Consider the following 20,300-nt stretch of genomic DNA (forward strand, 5'->3'; position numbering starts at 1 on the left):
ACTTGTATGGCTATAAACAAATGAACACAAAGGGAGAATAGCAAGAGTCAAGAAGGATGTAGATAAATGAGAAGTGTCATACATTGCTAGTAGAAACATAAAATGGTGCAACCACTGTGGAAAACAGTTTGTCAGTTCCTCAGACAGTTAAAAACAGAATTACTATACGGCCCAGCAATTCTACTCACTCAGGTACTGAAATAAATACTTGTACATGAATGTTCATAGCAGCACCATTCACAATTATATATATATATATAATTCAGCCATAAAGAGAATAATACACGACACATTTGCCAAATTTCAATAATTTAATAAGAACTTGCTTATTTTATTTACCTATGAAATTTACTAACAATTATATTGGATGTAAAGTCAGGGCATATGAGAATCATGGGCCCTCACACTCTACTCTTGCCTCCAATTTCCTCCTTGTGTGCCTCCAGTTTGTTCTCTAGCATCCAGCTCTAGTTTTGATGCAGTCCCATCTTTCTCTCTCTCTGTCCTAGGAAACCTACCCCCTCCAGACTCCAACTTTTAACTCTTAACTCCCATGTCCCCACTAAAATATCCCTTCTGCTCCCAAGTCTCATCCATCTCTCTCAGACCATCTGAGTTGACATTTTCTGCTCATCCACGCCCCCATTCTGGGGACAAATAGTCAAGGCTCTGCTATGTTGTGACTCGTCTTCTTGTCTTTTTTGAATCAGAACACTTCCCTTGTCTGCACCAGTAAAATGAGATGGAGAAAAACAAAAACCTCACAGACATCTTTGAAACTATTAAAGAAATGTCATCCAATGCAAACTGTTATGTTATCACAGACCCTAGAGATTAAATAAGGTTTTTGTAAAGTAAATTCACCATTTGGCAAAATTAATCATTCAGAAAAGTAGTGTTCAGCCAGACTTCTCTGACTGCTTTTCAGAAATGTAAAATTCCTGGAAGAAAGATATACTTAAAGAACACATAGAAGAGCAACGATATTTGGCAAGCAGCGCTACAGCTGTTGATCGTGGCCGCTGAAAAGAATGAGATTTAAGTCATCAGAGACACAAACACACAAAGATCCATGAGTACTTGAAGTCTAAGTGGTGAAAGAGAAATTATTTAATTAAAAGTAGAATTGAAAAATAGATCCTAGAGATGATTCATTAAAAACAGCAACGAACAGCTATAAAATAAATTTAGCTGATCTACTCAAAAAGATGAAAATAAGCAAGATGACACAAAAACCGTATGTGAGAATAAGGATATAACCATAAATACAACGTAAGTAAAATAATTATATGCAATTGCTGTTCTCAACTTTGTGGAAATTTTTTTGAAATCTTTGGTGAAAATATTTTAACAAGTATATAAATCATCAAACAAATAGCAGGGGATAAAACAATTTAAAAGTCAAATTATACAAAAGGAAAATAGAAAAGTGTTGAATTGCTTTTCCTCATTAAAGCACCAGGCACAAGTATTTTCACAAATGTATTCAGTGATGTATTTGAGTAAATAGTAGTTCCAATGGTATTTAACTCTTCCAGAGGATGTAAAAGGGAGGAAGGAGTCCATATTGTTTTAGCATGATCAGAATAATAGTGCTAAGAAATCTTTACAAAAACAACACAAAAAATACAAGGTCTGGCTTGGTGGCGTAGTAGTTAAGTTCGTGCACTCCACTTTGGTGACCCAGGGTTCGCCAGTTTGAATCCTGGGTGCGGACATACACACTGCTCAAGCCATGCTATGGCAGGTGTCCTACATATAAAGTAGAAGAAGATGGACACAAATGTTAGCTCAGGGCCAGTCTTCCTCAGCAAAAAAGAGGAGGATGGTGGCAGATGTTTAGCTCAGGGCTAATCTTCTTCTTCAGAAAAGTACAGACCAGATCATTCTAGAATTGATGCAAAATATCTTCAATAAAATTGAAGCTAGCTATAAAGACTTAAAATATTTAAATCTGAGCAAGTGAAATTTATCTCAAGAATAAAAAATTAACCAAAATTAGGAAATATTTTAATATAATTAAAGTGATGAGTCAATGGGGGGAAATGCAGTTGTCTTCATAGACTTAAAGATTTATGAAAGCCAATAAAGATTCTTTTAAAAAAATTATTATAATAAAGCAGAAACTGAAAGATATTTCATTTACAGAAGGGAAAAAAGGGTGGAAACCCATCAAATATGAATCCCCTAAACAAAATATTCTATTTTTTTTCTACTTCCCGACTCCTCAGGCTTAAGCATAATTATAAGGATTAGCATAATATTACTGATATTTGAAAATATATGATCTCAGATTAGTAAATCTATTATTTCTATCTCTGTTTTCTTTCAATACTTCCCTGTTGGCATTGACTGAAATACCATACAATGTTGGCATTCATTGAAATGCCCGTGGCACTCATTGAAAAAGACCATCTTCATGCATGACCCTAGAGAATTGAGAGGCAAAATATTCTAAAAAATTACGTTGTGAATATAACTCATTTTTATTTTATTTTAAACTGTTTATTAAGATACAAAATATGAATAAATGACCATTTTCTATTTGATTTATGAACATATAAAGCAATATAAATCATTAGTTTCATTAACTTGGTATATATTTATTTAGCATCCACAAAGCTGTTCTGGCCTTACCAGAGCTTTGTTCTAAAGGAAGGCATGGGGCGCCACATCAAGCGTTGTTTTAGATGAGATGATCTGGGAAGGGGGTCATTGAGAGGACGTGACTGCCGGTTAGCTCACGAGCTGGACCTGGGCAATTGGAGAACCTCACCCTCTCCCCTGTCCTTGGAATGTATGTTCTGCTCACCATCCCCACGCTAGGAGCTGTTTCAAGGATGTCACGTTGAGAGAGTAAGGTGTTGAGAGCTAAGATGTTCAGACCACCTGGACACTATATGTGATGGAACCCAGTGAAACCGTCTATTTAAACTTTTAAGATTCTGGTGGGCAGGTGTGGAGAGCTAATCATTTTACAGCTGCCTAAGTCAAGCCTTACATGTAAGTTCCCTTGCTTATTAGACTCGCCTCCTGCCCAGGCTGGAGTAGTCTGCCTCGTTCTTTGTTCTTCGGTCTCTCCTTTCCCTCTGTATATGGGGGCCAGTTTGCAAAGCAAGAGAAGGCTTCTCGAAAGAGGTAAATTTTGAAAAAAAAAAAACAAAAACAGAAAATGTTTTGAAGAAGGAGCTGAGGAAAAGAGTGCATTTAGGAAAGAAGGCAGAATTATGCTTGGCAGTTTTAACTAATATTAAGAAAGCAAGTGTTGCTTGAGCATGCAGAAAGAGAAAATAGTTTTAAGTAAAAAAAAGTCAAATAGGTGTCCAAGGGTCAGCTGATATGGGGTCCTTAGACCATGGTTAAAGGTATTTGGATTTGTTCCAAATGTGATAGCTGCAAATGTATTGGAGGACTAAACATGTAAATAACACGATCTGATTTGTATTTGAAAATGATCACTCTGGATACAGTGACTTTGAGGGGCAAGATTAGAACCATGGGAAACAGGTGGATTTTTCAGAATTCCCAGTGAAAGAACGGTGGCTGAAGTTGGGTGGCGATGCAGGTCAAGTGAAACAGTGGATGTGGGGCCTATGTTGAAGTTAAGAAACTGAAGGGTGTGCTCTTGGACTGGTTGTGAGATGAGAACAAAAGAATAAAGTTTGAGTCCAAAGACAACTTAATTAGCTAAATGAATGCTGATACTATTTCCTGAAATGTGGATAACACAGGAAGAAAGACATTTCTGCAGGAAATTAAAAATTTGGTTGTGGGCATATTCACTTTCAGGTGCCCTAAGTGTGACATAAAGAAGGTAGCTTGATAAATGAGCTGAGGCTCCAGGGGAACTTGGCTTTGGGGATAATATAGCAAAAATTAAGATCTAGTGAGCATAGATTTTTGAATGACATTCTGCATTTTTGCCAAACAAAAATAACTCCATATTTTTTTTGTTTATAATGCAGTGTCCTTACAATTAATGGTATTTACATCAGAACTAAAGCAGAATGGTGCATTTAGCAATGATTACTAAAGTTATAGATCATATGAGGTACAGATGATGATTTAGTTTGGAATGTGGCTGAAGATACAGGGAATAAGGGATAAACGTTTGGGGTTGTTGGCTGATTTGTTTGCTTCTTTTTGTTTATGGTTTTCAGAGATCAGGAAAGAGTTAGCATGAATGGCGCTGGATGAATAGAAGAAATTGCACATTTTTTTAAATCACTATTTTTTAACTATTTAAGAGGTAAATCACTTTGAGAAATTGAGATGTCACCAGCACAGGAAAAAAACTGTCATATAATAAGGACAATACTTATATTCATAACACAAGGTTCAATTTCCTTTTCTTTCACATCCTTTTCACAAGTGAGATATGAATCAAAGTTTTATTCTTCTGGTTGTTATTGTTTTTAGCTGTCACATATAGTTACTATTATGTGCCAGGTTACTTAATCCTAATCGCCATCTTACACACAAAGATCTTGGGGCACAGAAAGTTTAAGTGTCTTGTCCAGAATCACATGACGAGTTACTGGAGGAGCGAGGATTTAAACTGTGGTAGTCAAGCTCCATTTCATCCTCTGATTTCTATATGGTACTGACTCTGTGTTTTTATGTAATTTTCACATGTATTTATTATAAAACATGGTATGTTGTTTTATGCTGGATCATGTTTCCACCATTAAATCATGAGTTATTTAGACCATTGTTTTATCCACCTACATAATCCTAGTCTCCAGCTAGGATCCAGAGCAGAGTAGGTAAAGAATAAAAGATAGTTGAAAACCATTTATATTCCATAGAGTCATTATGAGCATTAGGTTGTACATACATGATGAGTGAGAATTTTGAAAATTGTAAAGGATGATAAGCTCAGAAATAAGAAAGGGAAACAGTATTTTTAGCTTTGGAAACATAGCATAAAACAAAACTATAACTTTACATTTTTAAAATCTGGATTTTATTCCCTGCTGGCGAAGCCAAAGAATAACTAACTGAAAGTTGAGAGATTTGCAAGCTCCCTTTATAGCAAACAATTTAATTTGCAATATTACCTTTCTTCACATACCATATGCATAGCATTAAGGAACACCTTAGTAACTTCAACTTGATATGGTCTCCAGTGTTAGGAGACTTCTAGATTTTGCTTAAAAAATTTTGCTAGGAGGAGCCTCTGCTATGTTTCTGAACAGACTTACCTTTCACTTTTTGTTTTTCATTCAGGATTTTAAAAATCCTCCCTTAAAATTTTTTTCCTTGAAAGTAATCTAGTCACACATATTTTATTTTTAGCTTTATCAAGAATTAAAAATACTAACCTCTGCCAATTTAGTCACATGCCCCGGTGTTACAGTGCTGCTGAAAAGGAAGCTATTTCTCTCTGTTATTCAGAGATATCCGAAAAATATCTTTATCTTTTACATGTGCATTTCCCCAGAAGAAATATGGGTTAAATCTTGTTCCAGGACATTATGTATAGTTTCTCCCTCATTCTTTTTATTACTTTTATAATTATCCATTGCAAGACTATAACATACTCTATTTAACCATTCATAATGATGAAATTTCAGAATATCCTCAATTTCTATTACAAATTATTTGGCAATAAATAATCTCATATCTGTATCTATATTTACGTCTCTATTATTAACTGTATCTGTATATGAATCTACAATGATATTTGTATCATTGTATCAATATTGATATATTTTTAGGTGCCTATGCTATATCTCTAGAACAGTTTTCTATAAGTGAGAATGCAAGTAAGTAGCCAAATTTATTTTAATATGTAAATATTGCTACTAAATTACACATTAAAAATATTATGGGAGGGCTGGCCCAGTGGTGCAGCAGTTGAGTTCGCATGTTCTGCTTTGGTGGCCCGGGGATCGCTGGTTCAGATCCCAGGTGCGGACTTACACACTGTTTGTCAAGTCATGTTGTGGCAGGCATCCCACATATAAAGTAGAGGTAGATGGGCACAGATGTTAGCTCAGGATCCATCTTCCTCAGCAAAAAGGAGAGGATTGGCAGCAGATGTTAGCTCAGGGCTGATCTTCCTCACACACACAAAAAAAAGTATTGTGGGAAATCATACTACTACCAGTAGCATTTGAGGTTTTACCACTTTCCATGGACTCATAATTAATAAATGTTTTGTGTTATTATTTCATTTTGTGGTGGTCTTATAAGTGAAAAATGGTGTTTCATTATTTAATTTATGTTTGATTATTCATAATCATATGTGTATTAGAGCATATTTTATCTTTTTAAAATTGTTCATATTATTTACTTTTTTATATTAGATTATTTTTATAGTTACTGTTAGAAAATAAAATATTAACTTTTGGTTATATGTGTTACAAACATTTTCTTTCAGTTGCTTTTAGATTTTGTTTATTTATGCTGTCATTCAATTTATATAATCTTCAATTTTTAGACTAAATTTATTTTAGAAGTTGGGCAATACAATACACATGAAACAAAATAAGCAATAAAATTATTTTAAAGGAGGCAATGACAACACAATATGATACTGTTACACACACACATGCACGTATGAATGATATATTTGAAGAATTAGAAAATATTAATGAATGCTTAGAATTAATATCCATTCTGTGTTAATGCATTCTGTAATGAAACATACCAGGGTGTGAATTTTTGTCCTGCAACTTACGAGGCATCAGACTGGGGGTAAATTATCTCTCCTCTGAACTTTCGTTTCCTCATCTTCATTTAAGTGATGATTATAGTTCCAATCCAAGAGCAAAGAAGACAGTAAATACCCCAAAACGTTAACAATGTTTATTCAGTAAAGATAAAAACAGAGAGCTCAAACACTATGTTTAAGAGCCATGACCAGCTAAAAAATTCAATGGAATAAAAAAAATAATTATTTTAAAAAATTAGCATACAGATATAAATAAAATGAACTATCTATAAGAGGTAGTTAATATGAAAAATCTTTCCTTCATGGGAAGGTAAACTATGAATGAATAAATATACCACGCTCCTCAGTAGAAATACTGAATATTACTAAGAAACCCATTTTTATCACCTTTAATGCAATTTAAACCAAAATATTAATGAAAATAAAAAATGCTTAGAAATTTGAGAAATATGTAAATTTCTTATGAGAGAATAACTAAAACAGTAGGACCCCAAAATAAACTTTTGCAATTGGAGAAACTGAAAAGACATATAGGTTGGCTGTGGTTGTTTTATGTCTAACAACCACTTAAAAATAAAAAAAGGAGAAAATTTTTGTTATTCATTTCTCCAAGAATGTCTTAGGAAATACAAGGGGAAATATAACAAATATTATAAAAATCAGTAGAATCAAAATAAACTGATATTTTAGGAATATTTTAAAAGGAAAAATCAACAGAAGAAATAATATAATGTATAGTAACAGATCAAATGTGCTAGAGGAAAGAAAAATGTGAGCACGCATCTTCAAGAGTAGAAATGGTAAAGTTAACCTTACTAACAAGAGAAACTAGCCTGGCCCTGTGGCCTAGTGGTTAGGTTTTGCACACTTCACTTCAGTAGCCTGGGTTTGCGGGTTCAGTTCCCAGACAGAGACCTACACTACTCATCAGCCATGCCGTGGCAGCGTCCCACATGTAAAATAGAGGAAACTTGGCTCAGATGTTAGCTCAGGGAGAATCCTCCTCAGCAAAAAAATGAGAACCTATCTTTCTATGAATTTTAGGTAATATGCTGCTAATCCATCTATGTATAATACATATAAATAATCAGTTCTTACTCCATTGTGACTCTCCCTAGTCTGGCTAGTCAATTTTCTCTTCTGAATTATTTGGGATCATTCATCACATTAGCTGCATTTATCTCCATTTAATTTCACTGCATGTAAATCTGTATTCACAGCAGCAGAATGTGCAATAGTCAGGGGAGAAAAGCAATTGAAGCAAACAGAAGTATTCTGTGTGGAACAATTTAAAAGGGCTCTGCTTTCAATCTTCACTTAGCTTAATTGAGAGCCTTGCCAGAGAATCAAAGACACCTCGTAGAAAGAGCCTAATTTATAATATATAGTGCTCAAAAATAAGAAGATTGTTATCTGTTAATGTCAAATGCTTTTCCTTTGAAATTACAAAACAGGTAAATTAGGTAAAGGTAAAATTAAGACTAACACTTTCTTTACAAATATTTAATTTCCAACCAAATGTATTATTTCTACTAAGATTTGAAGAAAAGTTCAAAATACAGAAAATCAGTTATATTTTTTGTCGTTAGGGTTCAATGAAACCCAAGTCAGATCAGTGATATTTTACTGGTTCCCATAGCTTGTATTTTCTTCTAGGAAAACTGCAGTGCTGCCAATTTAAGTTGTTAAGTTAAAAAAAGTCCTCAAGATAACAAATAAGAATTTAAGAGAGTTTGCTATAAATATATTATCCTGCTGTTAGTTGACTCACTTTGCCATTTGCTTTAAATTTGTTAAAAGAAGACTTCATTTGAAAAAATCAATAAGATAATGAAGTTAACGTTACAAATAATAACTACGTACTTGTTGATTTGAAAATTTATACAATGTTCTTACATTGTATCAGCCCGAGGTTGTTTACGTGTAAAATGAGTTTAGGCAGGATAATATCCTAATTCCTTACTAGTCTCACTATGATTATTGAAGAAAATTAAGTGAATAGCTGACATTTTTGTATCAGACGTGTATTTTACTTCTCAATTAATATAATAATATATAACTATTAAAGAAATATTTATTTTTATCGCTCCAACCTAGTATTTCTGAAACATTATAAAGGTCTCTAATTTTGTAATGCTTTCTATGAAAAAGAGATTCAAATAAGTTTGAGAAATACTTAGAAAGTTATAATGCCTAGTAACATTTTATAGGCTTATATAAGTTCTGAAATATAAAAACGACTTTATCTTTATTCAATTTATTATTGCCCAATACTTTAGGAGACATAACCCCTGTGACACAAACCTGATGTCATTTGAGGGAAATTCTCTGACTTGCAGTTACACTCACAGAGCCCAACAGCTTAGATTTGTCTCTCAGTGATTGCCTTTACTTTTCAAGACATTTGATATTCTATTTTTCCCAATTTATAGTTCTTATACATGCTTAAGGATATCAAAGGAAATTTTTAAGATGATCCATAAAATTGAAGAAAAATGATTATCTAAACTTGATAACAATAGCATAGATTAAAAATAAATATCCAAATTTTAACCATAGTCCGACTTATTGGTCTAAACTCAGTTGAAAATCTGGAAATATATATATATATATAACATTTCAGATAGCATGTACTATTCACAAGCCTAATAATTCAGAATTTTGGTCAATGCAGTGCTATTTAGAATTCAGTGAAAATATGAAAATTTTACTATTGTTGAAAAAGTCATATTTCTAAATTCATTTAATCTTAAAAAACATATATCATTATACTCAAAACATCTAATCTTCTTTTGACCATCTTTTATAAGACATTTTTGTACATGCAATTAGTTACGTAAATAAACATTTTTCACAAGTACTACTAATTTTTTCCTACGTAATGTTTCATTTCATTTTTATCAATTTAGACAAATGAACTTTCTCCTATGGCATAGCACAATCTATAGTACCAGGTAGGCACTAAATAAATATTTGTTAAGTTAATCAGCATTCTTGGTCAAAATTAGATAATTGGTTCCATAAGTAGGTTGTCAAAGAGTGAATAGATTCCACTATCTGACTCAATGTTTCTTCCCATTTGTAAGTATCTAAATTAAGCTCTAGGTCAAGATCAGTCAAATTTCCTCTCCCTCCAGGTAGTTTCACAGAAAATTAAAACCACCTGCACTAATATTTGTCAGTACTGTTGTTTTGCTTAAATAGAGAGGCAGCATGAATCAGATATTCCTCATGTGTTTCAAACTTTCCAAAGGACATTAGATAGTGAAAGAGAAAAGTTTATTAGAACTTCCTATATAGCCTTAGCAACAACAACAATACTTATCATTGCCATTATATTATTGGACAAAGGGTGGAGAAGTTGGGATACAAAAAATAAATGAATCTGTTTTTCTTAGTGTCAGCAAGAGACAAGGATTAAAAATATAATTTATCCAAGGAATCAAAAAATCTTCAGTTATTTCAAACCAGTTTTAATTCATATGTAGATCTAGTAACAACTTTGCTAGATGGATGGAATAAAATAAGTTTAACTTATTTAAACAGGCAGCACCAAATGTGTTGGATTTCTCATTTGAGTGCCATTTGCAATACTCAAAGGAATTTCACATTTGGCTGAAAAAGCTCACACCATCATTCAACCAGAATGCAATATAACTTCTGGCAGGCAAAAAAGACATTATTACTATCATCATCATCATCATCATCATCATCATCATCATCATCACCACCATTATTATGAAAAAGGGCACATATCCTCCTCATAGGAATTCTAACATGGATATACTCCAGCTTATAAGAATCACACTGTACATTAAAAAAAAATAGTAAATGAAAGGATGAGAAAATAGCTCTGATGTTTTATTACCTTGGAATCTGAGACTATAAAGAGAACTGTATTGTACAATGTAAAATTATGGGAGAATAAAATGGCACAATGTGCAGTAATTTACAATCAATTTAGTATGTGTCAAGTCATAAATCTGTTCTTCAAATAGATTTCTCACTATTGGAATGAGTGTTTAATTTTAAGGTTTGTATTTTTTCCCTGTGCTGGTCCTTCAGGAGTTGTTTTAATAAAATTTCACAATGCTCAAAGATATTTTTGACCTGGTCAAATCATAGCATTTTATGTATATGGAAAGCTTCACAACTTGTCAATATATTCAGGCTGAAATTGTCAAAACCTGGCATCCAAAAGGTGTACATAAATTGCACATTTGAGTTCCCTTGTTGACACTTAGCTAATCAAATATCCATTTTCATGCCTAAGTGCCTAGTGAAGTGAAATAATTGTGCACTTAGATGCCAAATTCAGTATCGTAGTTGAAAGAGTGGCCTCTATTTTGGAAAAGGTTAAATATTTTCTACAGTACTCTTTAGTATTTGTCAAGGTTATTTGGCGAATGGGAAGTAGTTGTTGCTGACCTAAAGTACTTACTTGGTTATTCTAGAACCTTAGCTAGAATGCAGAGTCTAATGTGATGTGTATTACATGGACCTCTAGCATATGTATTTTAACGCAGTGTACCTCCTTACAGCAAAGTTAAGTTTCACGTTGTCTCTAGACTGTTAATGTTTTTCTTCAGTAACATTATTTCAGAAACCTTTGGAGCATTTTCAAGCAAGGCACTGAACAGAGTGCACACAATTACATACTTACAGCAGGTAGAGAACAAAGAAACTGAAATGTTCTACTTCCACTGCAAAGAATACTTGCTCTGTGTGAACAGTGTATAAATTCAGCACAGAAGGATTTCTGCCTGATACTGTGAAAGGCTCCTCAGGGACATTTTAAAGAGGGGAAAACAAGTGAAAATATTTTTTGCTCTAGGGAAGGAGTTAGTTGCCTGAAAACTACCAAGGTTTTTATATTTTTTCCCTTTTAACCAAATAAAATGAATATCTTTGTAGAGCAAAGCACTTATGAAACCCTTTCCATAGAAATTAGTCAATTCTGGGTCCAAGAATTTGAAACCTATATGGAAAATTTTGAGAAAACAGGGTAGATGTCAAAAAAAAAAAAAGAGAAAAACGTAACACTTCAGTTAGAAAAAAATAAGTGGAAATACACTTAGCCTGCAGAAAAGAAGGGGAAGGGTGAGGTAATTGTGTGTGTGTGTGTGTATCTGTGTGAAATGATATATAAATACTCATATTTGTTAAGCTGCTCTTGTTTTTTTTTAAATTGAGTTCATAATAGTTTACACGAATGTGAGATTTCGGTTGTACATTATTTCTTGACTATCAGCACATAAGTGCCTCTTTCACCCCATGTGCCCACCACCCACTCTGGTTCCCCTGGTAACCACTGAACTGTTTTCTTTGTCCATGTGTTTGTTTATATTCCACATATGAGTGAAATCATCTGGTGTTTGTTTTTCTCAGTCTGGCTTGTTTCACTTAGCATAATGCCCTCCAGGTCTCTCCATGTTGTTGCAAATGTGATAAATCTGTCATTTTTATGGCTGAGTAGTATTCCTTTGTATATATATACCACATCTTCTTTGTCCAATCATTGGTCATGAGCACTTGGATTGTTTCCAGTCTTGGCTATTGTGAAGGGTGCTGCAATGAACACAGGGGTGCATATGTTACTTTATTGATTTCAAGTTGTTTGGGTAGATATGCAATAGGGGGGTAGCTGGGTCTATGGTATTTAATTTTTAGATTTTTTTAAAGATTTTATTTTTTTCCTTTTTATCCCCAAAGCCCCCAGTACATAGTTGTATATTCTTAGTTGCGGGTCCTTCTAGTTGTGGCATGTGGGACACCACCTCAGCGTGGCTCGATGAGCAGTGCCATATCCACGCCCAGGATTTGAACCGATGAAACACTGCACTGCCTACAGTGGAGCGTGCAAACTTAACCACTCAGCCATGGGGCTGGCCCCTTACTTTTTAGTTTTTTGAGGAGTCTCCATACTGTTTTCTATAGTGGCTGCACCAGTTTTCATTCCCACCAGCAGTGAATGAGGGTTGCCTTTTTTCTACACCCTCTCCAACATTTATTATTTTTAGTCTTGGTGATTATAGCCATTTTAATGGATATAAGATGGTATCTTAGTGTAGACGTCATTTGCGTTTTCCTGATGATTAGTGATGTTGAACATGTTTTCATGTGTGTATTGGCCATCTGTATATCTTCTTTGGAGAAATGTCTGTTCATCTCCTCTGCCCATTTTTTGGTTGGGCTGTTTGCTTTTTTGTTGTTCAGTTGTGTGAGTTCCTTACATATTATGGAGATTAACCCCTTTTCAGATATATGATTTGCAAATATTTTCTCCCAATTGGTGGGTTGTCTCTTTGTTTTGATCCTAGTTTCTTTTGCCTTGCAGAAGCTTTTTAGTCTGATGAACTCGCACTTGTTTATTTTTTATTTTGTTTCCCTTGTCTGAGAGACACAGTATTTGAAAAATCCTTTTAAGTTCAATGTCAAAGAGTGTATTACCTACAGTAGCTTCAAGGAGTTTTATGATTTCAGGACTTATCTTCAAGTCTTTGATCCATTTGGGTTTATTTTTGTGTATGGTGTGAAATAATAGTCTACATTCATTCCTTTGCATGTGGCTGTCCAGTTTTCCCAACACCATATATTGAAGAGACTGTCTTTTCTCCATTGCGTGTTCTTGGCACTTTTGTCAAAGATTAGCTGTCTGTGGATGTGCAGTTTTATTTCTGGGTTTTCAGTTCTCTTCCATTGATCTGTGTGCCTATTTTTGTACATACTCTTGTTGTTTTTTTTTTAAATGAACCTTCTTCCAGTGTGACATCAACATCTTATTCTTGATATAGTTTTTAATATTTAGTGAATTTTCTCATGGGAAGTATATGTCCTATTTGTTAATTATTAAACAAGTAACATTGATCTCATTAATCACATACTATTCAAGAAAGTAATTTAAAAAATCATGTATTTGACAAATTAGGTTTCCCCAAATCTGAAAAACGTTCATTTACTCAATCAAAAAAATGCTTCCAAATATTTGATGGCAATTTCAATCCTGTTAAATTAGACATTTCAATGTGTTGAACACCTTAGATAGCAATACAAAACAACACAATCATTACAGTTGCAACCAATATTTTTATGTGAAATCCAGTTACCAATGTACACATGAGAGGGATTTAAAGTGGTTTCTTCACTATTTTTTAAAATTTTTATTCCTATTTATATTATTGTACTTCAAATTCTCTTATCACATTTTTCTTCTTATTCTTAAACTCTATTTCCTGTTTATTTAAGATAGTTAAAACTAGGATTATCTAACTGATGCAATTGGAAAGAAGGTCATAAATGTGTGGGCAGCACTAGAGAATTTGGTAAACCTTTACCGGTTCTTCTAATCGAGTACTTGATGCCAAGGAAAGGACTCCTCCTTCTATTTAGACATTCCCCATTGCATGTGGAGATGTCCAATTATTTATCTTATACATTAGCAGTGTGATTATTAGATTATGCATTTAGTCTATGTTAACTTCACAGGAAACTCCAAACTGTCTTCTAAAGTGCTCATGTCATTTGACATCCCCCCTGTTGATCAGGGAGAGCTCCTGTCGCTCTGTGTGCTCATCAGTACTTCCTTTTGTTGTTTGTTTGTTTGGATTTTAGGCATCTATCTGTGTCTAGAATGTGGTGTGCAGTGGCATCACATTAATGTTTTGACTTGCATGTAGCTAATAGCATATAATGTTAAGCCTTATTTCACATCTACTTTGACATCTGCATACCTTCTTTAGTGAGGCATCTTCCATTATGTTTTAATTCTGTGAGGCTGTTCTTTGATTATTTTTTCTGGCTTTCATTTCTTTATAGTGCATCCTTGTGAGTCACATATAATTGATATAAATCTTTTTCAAGTGTGTTTGTCCCAAAAGCTTTGGGTTTTGTGAGTTCTTAAAGCCTTTATTCAATCAAGAATGTGGAAACTACAGCTTTTTTTCCTTCTCAGAAGACTTTAAAATCTATACTTAACATTTCACATTGTACTTCCTGGCTTCTAGGAATTTGCATTTCCTGGCAAATCGCTCAAATAAGATGGCACACAACTCCATAAGAACAAGAAACACTTTGAGGGCATAACACAACCTAAATCTTTTCTTTGTTCAGGAATGATTTCTCCAATGCAGGCAGTGAAACCAGAAATACAACAGTTTTGTGCACTGGACGTCAGGACGCACCATCACCCGGAGTGAGCCAGTTCTTTGGAGTCTTTACTTCCAAGATGACTCTATTTTCATTTGTCTCTGCTTGAAAATTCCCAGCTAAATGGCTATTTCCCAAGATCAGACCAGCCTAGAAAGTACTCTCCAACTGCAAGGCTGAAAACTACTTGCATCTTTGAAATGATAATTTTCTTCCTAAATTTTATCATTCCTCCATCTACATTTCAAATACATGAGAATGATCATTCAGGTTCAAAGATTCTATGCTTTAGGATTACCAGGTCATTTCTACAAAAGAAGAGAATCTTTTCTGAGTAGTGTGTGATTTTTAAAAGAAAATTTAACCCACAGGTGATGAATTTTTTAAGTTAAATTTTGTTTTCACTCATAGATTAAAAGTGAAATTATTTTTTCTATATTGCAATAGTGAAAATTGAATATCCATTTTGTAGAATCTCGGATTGATTTTTGTGTGTGTGTGTGTGTGCATGTGTGTGTGTGTGTGTGTGAGGAAGATTGGCTTTGAGCTAACATCTATTGCTAATCCTCCTCTTTTTCCTTGAGGAAGATTGGCCCTGAGCTAACATCTATGCCAATCTTCCTCTATTTTTTGTATGTGGGTCACCACCACAGCATGACTTTGATGAGTGGTGTAGGTCTGTGCCCATTATCCAAACCTGCAAACTGCAGAATGCTGAAGTGGAGCGTGCTGAACTTAACCACTGGGCCACTGGGCTGGTCCCTCTCAGGTTGATTTTTGATTATCTAACTTTCTTGGGGAAATATCCTTCTGTTTGTTTTGTCACTTCCTATTCATTTTCCTAGACTAGTGGGAAGAAGTCATTAGTTTATCTTTTACTGAATTTCCTAGTTTCTGTTTTCCCAGAAGACAATGAGACGGTAATTCAAGTGAAAGCAATTTATTTGACCATTGCAGGAAATACAGGTAGAGGTATAGAGAAGACAAAGCAGCCAAAAGAAGAAGGCATTATGAATCTGTGCACCAATGGAACTTAGTGCAGAGAAATGAGGAAGCGTGTTACCCCAGCTTTAAGAAACAGTGTTATCCTATGTGGGGATCAAGGGAGCTGGGCATATACAACAGTCCCTATTGGTTATTGGCTGAGGGCTGATCCCAGGGACTGCTTGTTCCCCACCACTTGGGACCTGCTGGGTTTCGGAAGAGCCACTACCTAAAGCTTCAGAAACAAGGAACCTAAGGCACAGATATGGATCCAGGCACTAGGAAATCATTAGGATCACTTACAACAGGGTTGGAGGACTATGACTTTATACATGAATTTCATTTCAAACTCACCAAGTGATATGGACCAGAGACTTTTTGCACTGTCTTTGATGACGTATACCAACTTTGGTTGATCTCCCCAGGACCAGTGCCATAGCAGTTTGTCTACTTCTCTTCTTATCTGTGCAAATCCCCTTTGGCTTTTGATATTTGGGAATGTTCCTTTCTTGGGAAGGCAGCCAAATTTCCTATTCTTCTTTTATTTTAATTTAGATTCATTTCTAATTACTTATATCAGGAGAGTTTGAGAACTGCTCAGTCCACAGTTTTGCTGGAACAAAAAAGTCCTCATGGTGAATTATTTACCAGAAGAATTCCCCACTGCAAATATGTTGTTTGATTTCTTAGTGATTTGTTTATAATTTTTCTCTCCTTATTAGGTATAAATTCTATGAATGCAGGATATTAGCCATCAATCATAGAGGGGTTAAATGAAAGAAGTTGAATTTGAACCCAGGCAGTCTGACTCCAGGGCCGTTTCCTTAACTGGTAAGTTACATTGTCTCACAATCTTTGCTTATAATATAATTTTCCTTTTAATAACATAGTTTTTAGTGTTCATTGTGGGAAGGACAGCATGGAAAGTTCTTTAGACATGTTACTTTAATACTTTCAAAAAATTAAGTAAATGTATTATTATCTCCATTGTACAGATGAAGGAAATGATTGTTTCAGTTGAGTTAGCACGTAGTTAGTACCAGAATTCAAACCCAAGGCTGCCCTACCTCAGAAGTCTTGCCTGTCCTTTGTTCCCTCCTTCCTTTGTTTCTTTGTTCTTTCCTTCTATCCTTCCTTTCCTCCCTCCTGTCTTCCTCTCATCCTTCCCTCCTACCATCCTCATTCCTTCTTCCTTGCTTCCTTCTTTCTTTGCTTTGTAAGTATTTATTGCAATTTACTGAGCTCTAGTCACTTCATGTTCAAGGCACTAGGGGTAAAATGATGAACAAAACCAGCATGGCTTATGTCCGAATGAAATGAACATTCTAGTGAAGGATGAAAAACAAAAAATGTAAGTAAACAAATGAGATATGACACGATTTAGTAAATATATGAAAGGAATTAAATGAATGACTAAAATAGAGAATAACTGAGCCATTTGATCCCACGTGTATAAAAAGTTGCTTCTCTGAGGAAGTGATATTTTAGCCAAAACAGACAAAATGAGAATGGTCCAGCTCTGCAAAGAGTTTACAGCATTTCAGATGTAGGAGCAGCATGCGAAAATGCCACATTTGAGAAAGAGTTTCTGTGAGCTTGTGGCAGACCATTGTGTGGAGGCTAGTGAGCAACAGTAAGCCAGTGCAAGATAAAGTTAGAATCAGGGACACCTCTTGAAATTTTATTATCAAATATCTGTTTTCAGCCATACCCACTGCCACTTCTGGCCTTGTACAATTTGCTCAGAGCTTTTCAATAGTATTTAAATATGTCTTTCAGGGGTTGCCATCTTTGCAGATTCTTTTCTCTCTACGTATGTTGCTCTTTTATTTCTTCCTCTTGGAAAAACACCTAAGCCCCTTTTTCTTTTTTAAAAATTTTCCCCATGTTTCTCCAAACAAGTTTAATTGCTCCCTCTTCTAAATAGCTCTTATACTTTAATTGTGGCATTTACCACACTGTAGTTCAAATAATCTGTTTATAGCTGTGTGTCTCTCCACTGAATTTGGAGATCTTCTGAGGCAATGATCTCTTAGACATTGTGCATTCCAGAGCATGCCCTTTTTAAAAAGTCAAGATTATTGTATTCTAATTTGCATAGAGTAAATGTCAACCATTTTAGTGTGTAGTTCTATGCATTTCAACAACAAAAAATATGCAGTCATATTGAAACCACAATCATGGCGTAGAGTATTTCCATAAACCAAAAAATTTCCCTCTGCCCTTTGCATTCAACCCATCTCCACCTCCATTCTCCCGCAATTAGTGATCTGTTTTCTTTCTCTATAGCTTTGCCTGTTACAAATGTCATAAAAATAGAATTGTACACCATAAAATTTTTGATCCTGCTTCTTTTACATAGCATGACGCTTTCGTATTACAACCATTTGGCTGTGTGTATCAGTAGTACATCTATTTATATTCCTGAGTAGTATTCCATAATCTGAATGAACTATAGTTTATATATTTACAAGTTGCAGGACATATACATTGTTTCAGGGATAGATATTATCAATAAAGCTACTAAATATTCATGTAGTGATGTCTTTGTGCACGTATGTTTTACCTTGGGCAAACATCTAAGATATCTGAGACTCCTGGGTCATATATTTAGGGCATATTTGAATTTGTAAGAAACGGCCAAACTGCTGTATAAAGCAGCTCTACCATTTTGCATTCTCAGTATCAATGTATGAGCTTTATGTTGTTCCCCATATGATATTGTCAAATTGCCTTGTTGTTTCCTTTCCACTCATTCTATTAGATGTGTTATGGTATCTCAATGTGGTTTTAATTTCTCTAGCAAAAAATGATAATGAGCAATTTTCTTTTGCTGATTTCCCATCATATATCTTCTTTAAGCAACTATCTATGAAAATCATCTGCCATTTAAAAATATTACTGAGTTTCGAGAGTTTTATTTATTCTGGATATAAGTTTTTATCTGACAAATGTTTTGAAAGTATTTTTTTCTTTGTGCTTTTTCCTTTAATTTCTTTATGGTGACTTTGCAAAGGCAGAAGTTCTTATTTTGATGAAGTCCAATCTATGAATATCTTAACGGATTACATTTTGGAGTCGCATCAAAAAATCTTTGCCGAACTCAAAGTCACAATGAATCTCTTCAGTGTTTTCTTGCAGAGGGTATATATTTGAGATTTTATATTTTGGTCTATGATCTACTTTTAGTAGTTTTTTTAAATTGAGTTCATAATAGTTCACATAATCGTGAAATTTCTATTGTACATTATTTCTTATCTGTCACCACATAAACACTCCTGTTCATCCGCTGTGCCCACCGCCACCCGACCCCCTCCACCAGGTAATCACTGAACTGTTCTCTTTGTGCATGTGTTTATCTTCCACATATGAGTGAAATCATATATTAGTCCTTCTCTGTCTGGTTTATTTCGCTTAGCGTAATTCCCTCCAGTTTGTTGCAAATGGGATGATTTTGTCTTTTTTTATAGCTGAGTAGTATTCCTTTGTAGATGTATATATATATATATATATATATACCACGTCTTCTTTATCCAATCATTGGTTGATGGGCACTTGGGTTGTTTCCATGTCTTGGCTATTGTGAATAGTGCTGCAATTAACATAATGGTGCATGTTACTTTGGATTGTTGATTTCGAATTGTTTGGGTAGATACCCAATAGTGAGATAGCTAGATCGTATGGTATTTCTATTTTTAGTTTTTTGAGGAATCTCCATACTGTTTTCCATACTGCCTGCACCAGTTTGCATTCCCACCAGCAGTGGACGAGGGTTCCCTTTTCTCCACACCCTCTCCAACACTTATTGTTTTTAGTCTTAGCAATTATAGCCATTTTAACATGTGTAAGGTGGTATCTTAGTGTAGTTTTGATTTGAATTTCCCTGATGATTAGTGATGTTGAACATGTTTTCATGTGTATATTGGCCATCTGTATATCTTCTTTGGAGAAATGTTCATATCCTCTGCCCATTTTTCGGTTGGACTGTTTGTTTTTTGTTGTCAGTTGTGTGAGGTCCTTATATATTATGGAGATTAACCCCATGTCAGATATATGATTTGCAAATATTTCCTCCCATTTGGTGGGTTATCTTTTTATTTTGATCTAGTTTCCCTTGCCTTGCAGAAGCTCTTTAGTTTGATGGAGTCCTACTTGTTTATTTTTTCTTTTGTTTCCCTTGTCTGAGAAGACATGATATTCAAAAAGATGCTTTTAAGTTCAATGTCAAAGAGTGTACTACCTATATTATCTTTCAGGAGATTTATCGTTTCAGGACTTGTCTTCAAGTCTTTGATCCATTTTGAATTTACTTTTGTGTATGGCATGAGATAATGGTCTACTTTCATTCTTTTGCATGTGGCTTTCCAGTTTTCCCAACACCGTATATTGAAGAGACAGTATTTTCCCCATTGTATGTTCTTGGCGCCTCAAACATGAGCCGTCCTTAGGTGTGCGGTTTTCTTTCCGGGCTTTCAGTTCTGTTCCATTGATC

The sequence above is a fragment of the Equus asinus genome, chromosome 4 (genome assembly GCF_041296235.1).
Source record: "Equus asinus isolate D_3611 breed Donkey chromosome 4, EquAss-T2T_v2, whole genome shotgun sequence".
NCBI lineage: Eukaryota > Metazoa > Chordata > Mammalia > Perissodactyla > Equidae > Equus > Equus asinus.